Raw genomic sequence first — 12053 nt, forward strand, 5'->3', positions numbered from 1 at the left:
GAAAGGAAGGCCTTGGGTGGTCACAACTCCCTTCTGCACTGCTGCGTCGTCGCTGTCACACAGCCAGCTATTCATAAAAGTGACATCTTTAGTAATGGTGCAGTCTTTGTTTGATGGAAGTTCAGCATAAACTGTCCACGTGTTTTTAAATTTTCACCATTATAAATGATGGCTTGGCCTTCCACACCAAATGCAATTCACAGACGGAAGTTCTCCTTTGGTATTAGCATTCCGTTGGCTTTGTCCGAGCGTGTTCCCTCTACCTGCTCCTGCTATGTCAACATGCCAGTACAGACACAAGTTCTGCAGAAACATCATTACACTGTTATTTCCTGCTTTCGATTTGCTGTTAATGTTAAACATTCACACATGGGTTATGCCTCAGATAGTGTGCAAAGGTGAATGCTATTATCTGGTAAATACTTACATTAACAGTAACCTCAGCAATTATGGAGGAAATGCCCTCCACCTCAACCTAGGAAAACCACAGGCCCGAATGTGAACACATGTATGCTCCAGGTCAGCCGCTCCTAACCTTTGTATGTCCACGACTGACCTTGATCTTAACATGCACCATAAGGAATACATGCTGATGATTTGGCGTTTGACGTAAGCTGAGCACACAAGTCCAGGTCTTAGGGCCAGAGGTTCTGTGGTCAGAACTGACTGGTCCAGTCAAGAGGCATAGCTACTTGATCGGCGACTGGAGGGGGGCTCTCAGGCCAGGATAATCACACTGCCCAGCTTTCAAAATCAGAAACATCACAGATTCTCTACTGACAGAGTTGCCCGGCGTCACACATTTTGGGGCCAGAGCTGAAGGAGACTGGACTGATGAGTACTGAGGAAATCACACTGAGACCCCCAGGGGTGTAGCAGGAACTCTGTGTTCAACTATCGAACTGAGAAAGCAGCACCTGCAGTGACGTAATGCACAACACATCCCAGGTGCTGATGTTTGAGGAGCATGAGATTTCCCTGCTCCTCAGGTGAAGTTCAGCTCGGAAGGCTGATGAGCAAGAAAGATCGTACAGTCTGAAGAAATAGGAAACTTGTTCCACCATAGCTATAAGATATTGTTCCCTTTCGACAGGGGACAGACTGATGTCCTTGTGGTCTGGTACCATGTGTGAGGTACACAGTGTCTGCAGGTTGGTGGTGGGAGGAACAGGGAAACACGAGCTGCAGTACTGGAGTTCTGCAGGAGCAGACAACTGTTCCGTGTCACCTTTTGCAGTCCTTCCTCAAGCTCTGTAAGAGTCACAGCAAGAGTCCACGAGTACAAACAGGGACACTGCTTGAGTCAGCTGCAATGTGTAACAGGGAGCTGACGGAGATAATTAGGAATAAGTCTAACACCACAAAGGACCCCACTACAGCACTGCCTAAGCCTGCAATATCAGTGCTGGGCTTGCATACGCCGGGTCCCCTAGACTCCACCCTCAAACAGCTCTTAAAGCTTTAAAGTGGAACTATGCTCCACATGCTCTTTATTGTGCATTCAAAGCCCCTGAAACTCAAAATAAAACTACATGTAGAAGGAAAGGAAGACATCACAGTGTGGGACAAGGCAGTGCAACATAATTAAGGTATTAATGTTCTCCATCTTTCTGGGTTAGGCCCCAGAGTCAGTCAAGGCAGCATACAGTCAGTGCAGAAGCAGCCTTTTCAGTTCTGACACAAGTTAAATCAGAAAACCCAGAAAGTTATCCCCAGCAAAGCCTAGAGGGATGTGTCCCACTGCAGAAAACATGGCAGAATCTAGCCCTTGTTTTTAGATGGTGGCCATCTGAAAGCACCAGCATGGGTTGTTGACGGTGCCATAGCAACAAAGACTGGCAATAGGTCCAGAGGTGATCCCAATGGCGCACGTCACTCAGATGACAGTGACAGCATGGTTACAAAGAAAAAATAGGCCACAGGTCTCATAGCAGAACATCATTTCGGAGAAATGTTCTAGCACATCCAGTTACATGATACCCAGAATGGTGCACCACAGAGGACTGATACCATGAGACTGTTTGGCAAGGATCTTGGCCAACGTGTATGCGATCTGTTTTCTGAGACACACTATTCCAATTTGTGAGATACGTGCTAATTTAAACAGTAATGAATTCAACATTCCTTCCATTAACCCCAGTACAAGTGGTAAACAACCATTGAAAAGCATGTTTGTCACAACGCAAGTGAGCTGTGATACGGTACGACGTATTCCCCATCTCCAGCGATTCAGCTACGTCTTAGCCAGCCCAGTATTATGTGAGCAATGCTACACTGACTGAATAAGGCAAGGCACCTCATTCATTAGCTAACTAGCAACATAACCCCTTCACTTATTGGACAAGACCATCTAGACAAAGTCAACTGATAGAAAGCAGTCAAATAACATGACGGACAGCTTTGTTTTCTCTGGTGAGCTGACAAGCACAAAAGACTGAAGTTCTCAGTCAAGGAGTTACGAAGTTAACAGCTTTCCTTTCAGGATGTATTCACAGTCTCTAAAGGCTTTTAAGTCAACGGCCAAAAGGGCAAGTGGTTTCTGGGTCATTAGTCCTTTTGCACCATCTCCATACCGTACCAATCACCACCAGACTGGGGTGGTATTTCAGTATGGAGAGTCTCTACGTCAGACCAACCCAGTCTCTCATCCCAGTATGTTTTCAGGCCAATAGCAGCACATACACCCTTCATATCGGCCTGGCAACCACAGTGTCAAATCCAGAAAAGGATGAGTGGAATCCATGTCATTTGTTTTCTATACATGCTGATGGGTTAAGGGCTAATTGACAAGACCAAGTAATCTGGGTTAGCTTAGATAAGATGCATTAAAGCCCTCAGCTTATAGCTGTCAGAAGGGATCTCCTTCATCTGGAAACCTAGGCAGAGACACAGTGAGGTCGCTCAGCGGCGGGAATGTGCCCCCCGGTGTTCTGATGCATTTTATTTAGACCTTTCGCCCTTAATAGGAGAAGGGCCTCTGGTAATGTGATGGTGGTCAGGGACCGCCTCCCCCCTTGGCCTGGTGAGTAACCACACGTGGCCCACTTTGCCTCCTCTGATTAGCGAATTCATGGATCTGAATGCTGGGCTGTGAACAGCTATTGAGAGAAGGCTGGTCAAGTGGACCCCGGGCAATTCACTAAGTGGGACTGAAGAAAAACCCATTATCTGCGGCCAGTAGAAGAGGGGGCTGAACTGAAGGGCACTTACCGCACTGAGAAGCAGTACGACGGGAGGCCGTGTGCACTGATGGCTGTCCCCATATTACTACCTCCATGCCCCTGCAGTGACAGGTATTCCAGCACCTGGTCCCCAAAAAGCACCAAATATATGTGCAGCTGTGTATTTTAGGTGTGTGAGGCATTAAGTCAGCAAATTGTTGCACTTCAATGGTGGATAGGTCTGTAGCACAGCTCTGAGAATATAAACTTCAGGCCATGAACACAGCGATGAAGCACAGCTATGATGGGCAGCCAATCCAGGAGGGACACCCGGGAGACAACCAGGAACTCACAGCTCTGGGGAACGTTTGTATGGGCAGAGTAAATCAACCTGGCAGGCTGGTAAGAAGCGCTTGGGCTATAGATTTAGCCTGTCTTCTCAGCGACAGTGCAGAATGAAATCCACATCAATGGAGAATGACACTGATAACAGGCTGGCTGAACAGACATGAAGATGACGGGACTCTCCTGAGGTCTCCAAGAAGCCAAGACAGGCAGCCATCAGTACGTTTCCCAGAAAGCCACCCTGCCTTCAGCCTGTCACTTTAGGCTGCTGGGGATTTCTCAACATTAACACGGATTTGAACATGTCAAGTCTGAGGCCACCGCTGTGACGGTATAAAACCACTGCCACAACAAGGGGGTCTTTATTTGAGAGCATGTAGCAATCATCTCCCACACTCCATTTTCAGAAGTATTTTTTAAAATAACAGAAAAAGACAGGGAACATTCAGGATGTAGCACGTCTGTGGTGTGTCTGTCACCTTCTGATGACATCACAGCTGCCGGGAGAACCCTTCCTAGGGAGCGATGGGCCGGTTTACCCAGGGTTTTCATGCATCCTCCTACAGATGTACAGGATTACCTGATCTTGGAGCAGGTCACAGAACACTACGACTGCACATGGAGGAGGATGTTTTCAAGGACACCACCCCGCACCTCACAGCTGTCCGTCTCTGGTGCATTCTCAGCTCATAGTTCAATCTCCTTGGCTGAGTGGCCACGTTCAGAGGAGACCTCAGAGTTTCCATCTCACGTGAGGTCGTCATCCCCCACACAGGGTGGCTTCAGAAGCGTTCTAGATCCCGCCGGCTTATAGTCTTTCAGGATCGCGGATGATCGGAATTACGTGCCTCCCTCGAAGTGCTCAGCGACACCCTCAGAGTGTCCACAATGCTGTGTATGTGTAATTTTCTGGGTGACGATCAGGTCACAGATGAGAGAATGGGAACTCTCATTGCTGAAGCTGCCCAAATGGCATCAATGTCTGTCATCCGTCTTAAGTACACCCCGTTTTCACCCTTGGGTCCACATGAAATGGAATGGAGATGCAGATAAGCCACAGAGATCTTGGGTGGATCGCATTCCTCCAGACAGATGAATGTTCACAACAGCCCCTAGTCAGGTGTTCCTTTTATTGTTATTCCCTCACGTCTTGCCATTTTCCTTAGCCTCACTGCTCCCCTCTTTGGTCTACGGTTTAATATTCATAAGGGGTGGAGTCACACGGGGACCAGCCGCTGGCCACCGTCTCGAGTTGTCAGGGGAGATGTAGAACAGAGGCAGCGCTGGCAGGACTCCCACACGCCAATGGTTAAAAATACCTCCCATTCATAGTCGTCTGCTGCAAGACAACTCCTCCCACTTACACACACAGCCTGGAGAGCTTGGACTAAATAAACACCGAGCCAGTGCTAAAAGCAGGGAGGGCTGCGGCCGCCTCAATCAAGCAAGCAATCTACCAGCCATCTGAAGGCAAATACTTGCTGCAGAGGTGGCCTGGAGGCTTCAGGACTACAGAGTGGGTTAAACAGACCAGCCCTGCTCTACAGCGACACCCCATGTTGACCAGGGGCCGATGGCACTGCGCCTCCAAGCATGTTAGCGTACACGCACCACTTCTCATATGTGTGAAAGATGCAGCCCCTTCTGATTTTGCCCCGTGCATGATATGTTCAGTCGACAGGCATGGCTGAGAAGCTCAAAACAGAATGGGCTACAACCTGATGGACAGGACAAACTGAGGAGGTGCCCTGAGACCACGCCCAGCATGCTTCAGCTCCGCTCTCTACCGACCCCACCCACAGCCTCCCTTTCTCACAAGGCAGACACACTTCCTGCTAGCAGGCTTTCCTCAGATAAGAGCGTTCCCAGTCAACAGGAAATCCTTTCATGGCGAGCAATGCAGCGCCAAATGCTGTCCTATCAAAGAAAACTCCTGGCTGGAGAAGGGCAGCCTGAGGACTTGAGACCGTGGAGAAGAGAGGCATGGACTGTGGACTGGGGAGAGCGAGAACAGCTTCCAATGCTCTGGACTGAAGACCCTCCTGAAGTAAATTAGCAACAGTAACGTAATGTCTTACCACCACACAGAACATTTTACCAAGAATCCAAGGGGAAGGACAACCTCTCTGGACAGGGACACACGGGATAACTAATGGGGGAGTGACAATCAAATCATGTAAAAATAAATAAAAAATTAAAAACAGTAAGAATAACACACTCACAGGGCCCACCTGAGAAAGTGTGTGTGTGAAGACCAGGCTGGAGAAAACAGTCTGCAGACTGCTGCAATGACATGCAAACAGGGCTTTCAAAGTGGGAGGGGGGGGGGCTGTCTTTGTCACTATGGCAACGGTGTCTCAGGGTGGCCGTTAGAAACCCTGAACTTCCTGTGTCTGCACACCAGCAGCCAATCGGCAGCAACGTTTTCATTGGCATAAAGAACTCATGCTGTAAACATGCCGTTGCAGGGGCCACATGAACAGATCACAGAGGAGTCACGGAAAAAAAGAGGCTGCAAGTTGGGGGCGGGGGGGCATTCGACATTGCGGGAATTCAGCTGGGCCTCACTGTTAGTAAACATCCCGCTCCAGCCGAAATATCACTGAGCATGTCACATGCCTACTAGCTACTCAGAGGGGCCTTCTACTGGGTATCAGGGGGGGCAGGCGGGGTTTAAGCCTGTCACTGTCGGCACGTTCCTTCAGCTGATTCACTTTTTCTAGGACTGGCGACGACATAACCAAAGCTTGGCATAACTGCAACACAATCACGGATAGACCGTCACGGGAAAGGCAGCCTGACACGGCTCACTGCTGCAGCCTCGGTGATGGACCCAGGTCAACAGGACCGAGCAAACCGGGCGTGCGGGGGGGGGGGGGGGCAACCTAAGATTGACAGCTCTGGGGCCCGGCTGTGGAGCTGATGCGGGTCTCATGAGTTTAATAATCTGATTAAGACAGACAGACAGGCACAGAGAAGCTCACCAGCTCTCTCTCTCTCTCTCACACACACACACACTCACACACAATCACTGCTGCTGTGTAATGAATGACAAGTCAGTTTGTAGCGCAGCTTCACTGACGCTCAGAGCAGCCTCCAGTTTACCGCCTGACTGCGTGACTCATCTGCCACCAGGTACATGACATGTATCGCATACTATTGCTGCTGGGTTTTCCTGAGCCCGGGGACTGGCTGTTCCATATCACAGTGAGAGTGTGAGGAAACTCTCACGAATACGAGTTGGGAGCTCGGCGCACATGCCCTCGCACGCTCCCCAACACACGGGAGCATGCACAAGACACCTGGACTGCACACTTCCCGAACTCTTACACTTTGACAGGAGACCCCCACACCTGAAACCCAACTCGACATGACCCCAATGCTGCCCCCCCAAACACACACACACACACCGCGGTCCATTGTCCTCAGCCAACCGGGGTATACCGGGGACTCCCACAGAAGAACAAGCCAAGATTAGAGGAGGAATTAACAATCATACAGTAACCTTTTAATCCCGATCTTCTCTGGACAGGTTCCTCACCATGAGAGCGCTCTGAGCCTCTGCACGTTAAATCCCACTGGTTAATCCCTCCATTCTGCTCCGAAGCAGTGTTTCTGCAGTGACCACTAATCTCCACTCTCCCCTCTCCTTTCAGACTCCTTCACTGTGCTGTGGAACGGAGGCTGCTGACGGCGAGGGCTGCAGGCTGCGGACTGTGGGCTGCCAGGTCCTAGTGCCTCCTGGGTTCAGCCGTTGCTCATTCAGTCTGTGGCACAGAGCTGAGAATGAATGAAAGACAGAATGAAAAACCCTGATGAAACACTTCAGCTGGCTTCAGGGTTAAATATTATAGTGCTCATTAAGCACTTGTTTCTATAGAGCACACACTGTACTGTAATCTGCCCATGGGAGAGGGCAGTGCTGTGGTGCCCACTGTTAGGGGGGGGGGGTATCCTTGTGAATCACTGACCCATGGAGGAGCTTCTGTGATTTCATACCGCTTTTTCAGGCCGACGCAGGAAGGGTCCCTCGATGCCATCAGTGGTAACAACCCCGGGGGCTGCGATGGCTCAGAGGTGGCATGCCATCTCTCTGGGGGGAGGAGGAACCCTGCCGCATGTCCCCTCCTGTAACGTCCCCTTTTAAACCCCAGTAACACATGAGCACGATGGTTGGGGGGGACAGAGACAGCCACCTTCACACTGAAATGGAAAAGCACAGGCAAGAAGCAGGTGCCACGCAGCCGTGATAAAGAGGTCTCCCTCAGGTGGGCTTCACACTCCGCGGTGAAAACGTCCTTCTCTCTGCGGACGTCTGCAGATGTGTGCCTGATTTGCAGACTCAGTGAGCCAGAGCCTAGCGATGTGGCCTTAATTTAGCATACAGTACAGGAACACAGTCATTCAATACAATCTGAGCACTTCGCACTGTACACTGTCAGAAAAAAAAAAAAGAGTACAGCCCTGGTACAGGTTTGTTTCCCAATGTATAAATAATATAAATGTACCCCCCAACAGTACAAAAAAATGTTCCTCAGAATCAAGGGCATAAGTTTGGGTTGAGGTCAATTTAAGGGGGTGTACTGGCTGGTTTTGATTATAATATAATAATTTGCACCCATGCTCAGGAGACCATTCCTGTAATTCAAATAAAACTGAAAGGTACATTTACCTACAGCTAGGGTACAATTGGCAGACTCCCGTGACAAGATTTTTGTGCCCTCAAAGGTACAAATTCACACATTTTTTTCCCCTCACAGTGTACAGACCAAGAATTATACTTACGTCGGTACAAAGGGTGTTCTACAAGGAAATGTACAGCAGCAGAAAAATGCATGTCTTTCGGGAGTAAACCAGAATCGGGAGCACTGGATTACAAGCCATCCGAAAAAGCAGTGTCAAGCTCAGTGAGATGCAGTGAGCCCCATCGCAATCCATGGTTCACTGATCAGTCATCCTGGTCATTTAACATTCATCAATGATCAGACTGAACTGCCAAGGTCGAAGGCACCCTTCTCACTGGAACACACTACTCTGTACAGCATAGCAAAACCAGGGGACCAGGCATCTGGACATGGAATGAGACCACAGGTGCAGTGAAATCCACACCACTGATTCGTTCTGCAGTGCAAGGCTGGTAAATACAGGAAATCTGTATTTTTAGCACTCAGGCTGGTAGCGCTATAATACTTTGGCTCCTAATACAGCATACATCATTTCCAGGTACAGCCATTCTGCGGCATGGCTTGACTCAGGGTAAGGAGAGGGACGGCAGGGTGTCAGTGCTGAAGGTCAGTGCTGCAGCAGAGCGGGCATTCACCAGGAAGCCGTCCACCGAGACAGAGGTGGTGTCTGCACCCTGGGGTCCAGCGACCTTCCCTAATGACCCTGTACCTTGTATTCAGAAGAAGCTGGCAACATATCTGTATATCCTCTTTTCATCCCCTGTGTGTCTATGCGACTGTGTCTGCCTTAAAGATCTATCAGTGTAATCAAAGCCCAGCTTTCCGCCGGCAAAGTAGTGAGCAGCATTCATGCGATATGCAAACCAAAGCGGAAGCAATTTTTCTTTGGCGAGAGAGACATGTCTAACCCGTCAGTCTTTGTTCTGAGAGGTACGCGTGAACTGTTGAACTCCGCACCAAAGCCCTCAGCAGCTAACCCTGCCTGCAGTGGAGTGACAAACAGCGCATTCATGTCACCCTGTGTCGGGGTCAGACAAGGAGAAGGGGCTTACGTTATGAAAACGGTGTGCCGTCAAATCACACGCTACAAGCCAGACTACACTCTGGAAGGCGGCGGCAGCAGAGAATGAAGCACTGGAGAAGCAGAAGTTCCCAGATGACTATAAAATGAAGATGTCCGCCCGTTTTGTAAAGACAATTTTAAACTCAAGGAGCATCAGTTGTTCTGCTACCCAAGGTCAGCTGCATGGGCTACAAGATCACAACTCATGCATTAGAGTAGTTCAGTCCCACCTAATGTTACTTAAGAGTGCAAAACAATGGCTGCTGTGCTGTGGTTGGCCGGATGTGACCTGCGTTCATTTATGACCCAGTGGATAAACTGGGAGTCTTCAAACAGCTTAAGGCTTCAGAGAGAAGGCCGTGTCACCTGAGATGTTTCGGAGTAAAGCTCAGACTGAAGGATAAAAATAGCTTCCCCAAGCTAATTTCATTACAGAATGCACATTAAATAATGCCTTTGAACATTCACAAAGTCAGAGGCGTCGACTTCAGATGTTATAATGAGACTTTGTTAAATTTGTAGCACAGATCTGGTCTTTTATCCCGAGTTGGGCAGTGTGAACACGAGCAGCACTGTGATATAATTAGACTGAAATCTTCCAAAAGTTACAGGGCAGCGGAGAGGAGACCCTCCCGGGACCTCGCGTGTGAGAAGCGGCTCAGCGTCGCCAAGCATCTCCATCTCTATAGCAACCGCCGCCGGGCGCATTTCACAAAACATCCAAACACGAAAACAGTGTTTTGGCAGGACAGACAAATCCGAATAAGGTGGGGACAGTCCGGCTGGGAACACTACTCAGTCAGAGGGGTTGTAGGTGCTGGGCTGAGATGCTTTACGAATAGCAGGAGGAGCATCAACAATGCAGAAGCGACGAGACAGAATCTCATCGAGCTGGTGGACGTTCAGCAAGTGACCTCTACCCTCTCTGCCAGCTCTGGGGGGGGGGTCCAAGCCCTTCACCCCTGTGAAGTAACCAGAAATTGCTCACCAGGCCTGTTAGAGCATCACTCTCCCAGCAGATTTACACACATGGGATGCGGACATACACAGTCCACAGCAGGTCAGCTTGTCAGGCGTACAGCTCTTCAGGATGGAGACAGAGTCACAGAGGAGTACATTCTGACCAATAGGACCAGATATCTTGCAGACCTCTTCAGTCCCCCACGAGCCCCTTCATGCACTCCCAGGCAGCGTGTGTTCTGACAAGGGTCAAACTCTCTCTAACATGGGAGCTTTTATCAGGCCCAAGTGACTGGCACCTGTTTCAGTCACAGCCACTTGATGGTTTATATGAGACCTGATTTTATTTACCAGTGCTGTCAAGCTGCATGTTTGATTATGGGCTGTCTGAAAACAGCAGGTACGTGCTCAGTTCTGCTGAAATCAATATGTCCTTTAATCCATGAGAAACAGCGTTCAGCCAAGTCTAGGTAAACCCTGGGGGGGGGATGGCGGTGACGATGTCATAGGGCCAAATCAAACATCAGAGTAAATTTATGGTCATCCAGCACAGCAAAGTCCTCCAACTACCCACAGCAGAACAGACTTCTGCATCTGAGTGCCTGAAGGCTCCAGAGTCTCTACAAAAGTGGGGGGGTGAAGCCTCCACCTACACCTCGGACGTGGCACAGCAGGGGGGACGAGGTCCACATCCATCATCCTGAGTCCCGACCCCCATGTGGACAGGCATATTCCTGCACTTATCCTGCCCCCCCGCCCCATCCGCAGAGGTCACAGCAGACTAAGGCAGAGTCAAGCATATGCCAGAATTTCTCTCGTGAAGTGACAAAGGTGCAAGCAGAACACTGGCATCCCAGGATGCTCAGCGAGCTGCCTGCCCAAAAAAAGCATGTCACCATTTCCAAAGCTATGTCTCTATGACAAAATGACTAGAGAATCGTTCTTCTCAGCATGAAGCAATCTGTAAGCTGACCTCCAGTTTCTATTGAGGGCTACGTCGCTCACAGTAATCTTATACAGCAGAAAGCCGTAGCAAACGCTGGGTACTATGTGCACCGGGCAGCACGCGCCGGGAAACACCGCATAATCGTACCCTCTTAATGCTGTGCCAACACGACTGGCTGATAAGGGCTCTCAAACAACGGCCGCACTGTTTACTCTCGCTAATTGAGCCCCACTCCAGTAATACAGCTCCAGCAGGTCACAGTCTGAGCTTCTGCGCAGTGCTCACTGAGGGAGCCAAACAAGGTTGTGGGCCCAGGACAGCCAGACCCCCACACACCCAGGATGGGATCCCAAAAGAAGGAGGGGGATCAGAACAGAAAGCAGCTTCCCCACACTCACACAGTCAGAGACACATGCACACGGACGGACAGACACAGACAAACACTTTCAAATATCAGAATATTTTGTGAAACAATTTAAAACGTTTCTTAGATATTTAACCTTTAAAAGTTGAAGAATACGGCCCTCTCGCAAGCGACCCTGACCACAGCACACAGAATACCCACATGCCACTGCTGTAAGTCATCATGAACCTGACAAAGAGCGCAGTGCTGAGGTCAGCAGAGCCACGCAGAGAGGTGATCTCCACACCCGGACTGTCAAGCGGCAGCGCAGGCAGCTGACAGTCGAACGCGCGATACAGTGACGGCATACACTGGCAGACTGCGTACAGGCTTTCCCACTTCCATATGAATCACACAAAATCCCTGTACAGTGCCATCCATTACACAGGGCTCTGGAGTGGCTGTACCGGGCTTATAGGTAAGAGCAACAGACAAGAATCCATATATCATGTTTAAGAGTCTGCCCGTTGGAAAATCAATGTGCTCGTAC

General features: G+C 49.7%; 1 protein-coding gene across 2 annotated transcripts in view; it reads right to left on the bottom strand.

The window, feature by feature from the left end:
• Positions 1 to 7797, bottom strand: part of LOC125707507 (forkhead box protein N3-like) — a 37987-nt gene extending 30190 nt beyond the window's left edge. The window contains exons 1-2 of one of the 2 annotated variants that reach the window (XM_048974725.1): positions 7506 to 7797; positions 7048 to 7286 (exon numbers count right to left, since the gene is read on the bottom strand). The gene's annotated coding sequence lies outside the window, so the exon portion shown is untranslated. Of the gene's footprint in view, positions 1 to 7011; positions 7287 to 7505 lie in introns of both variants that reach the window. The other variant, XM_048974724.1, reaches the window with a different exon arrangement.
• Between the last annotated feature and the right edge of the window lie 4256 nt (positions 7798 to 12053).

The sequence above is a fragment of the Brienomyrus brachyistius genome, chromosome 14 (assembly GCF_023856365.1).
Source record: "Brienomyrus brachyistius isolate T26 chromosome 14, BBRACH_0.4, whole genome shotgun sequence".
In the NCBI taxonomy this organism is placed as follows: Eukaryota; Metazoa; Chordata; class Actinopteri; order Osteoglossiformes; family Mormyridae; genus Brienomyrus; species Brienomyrus brachyistius.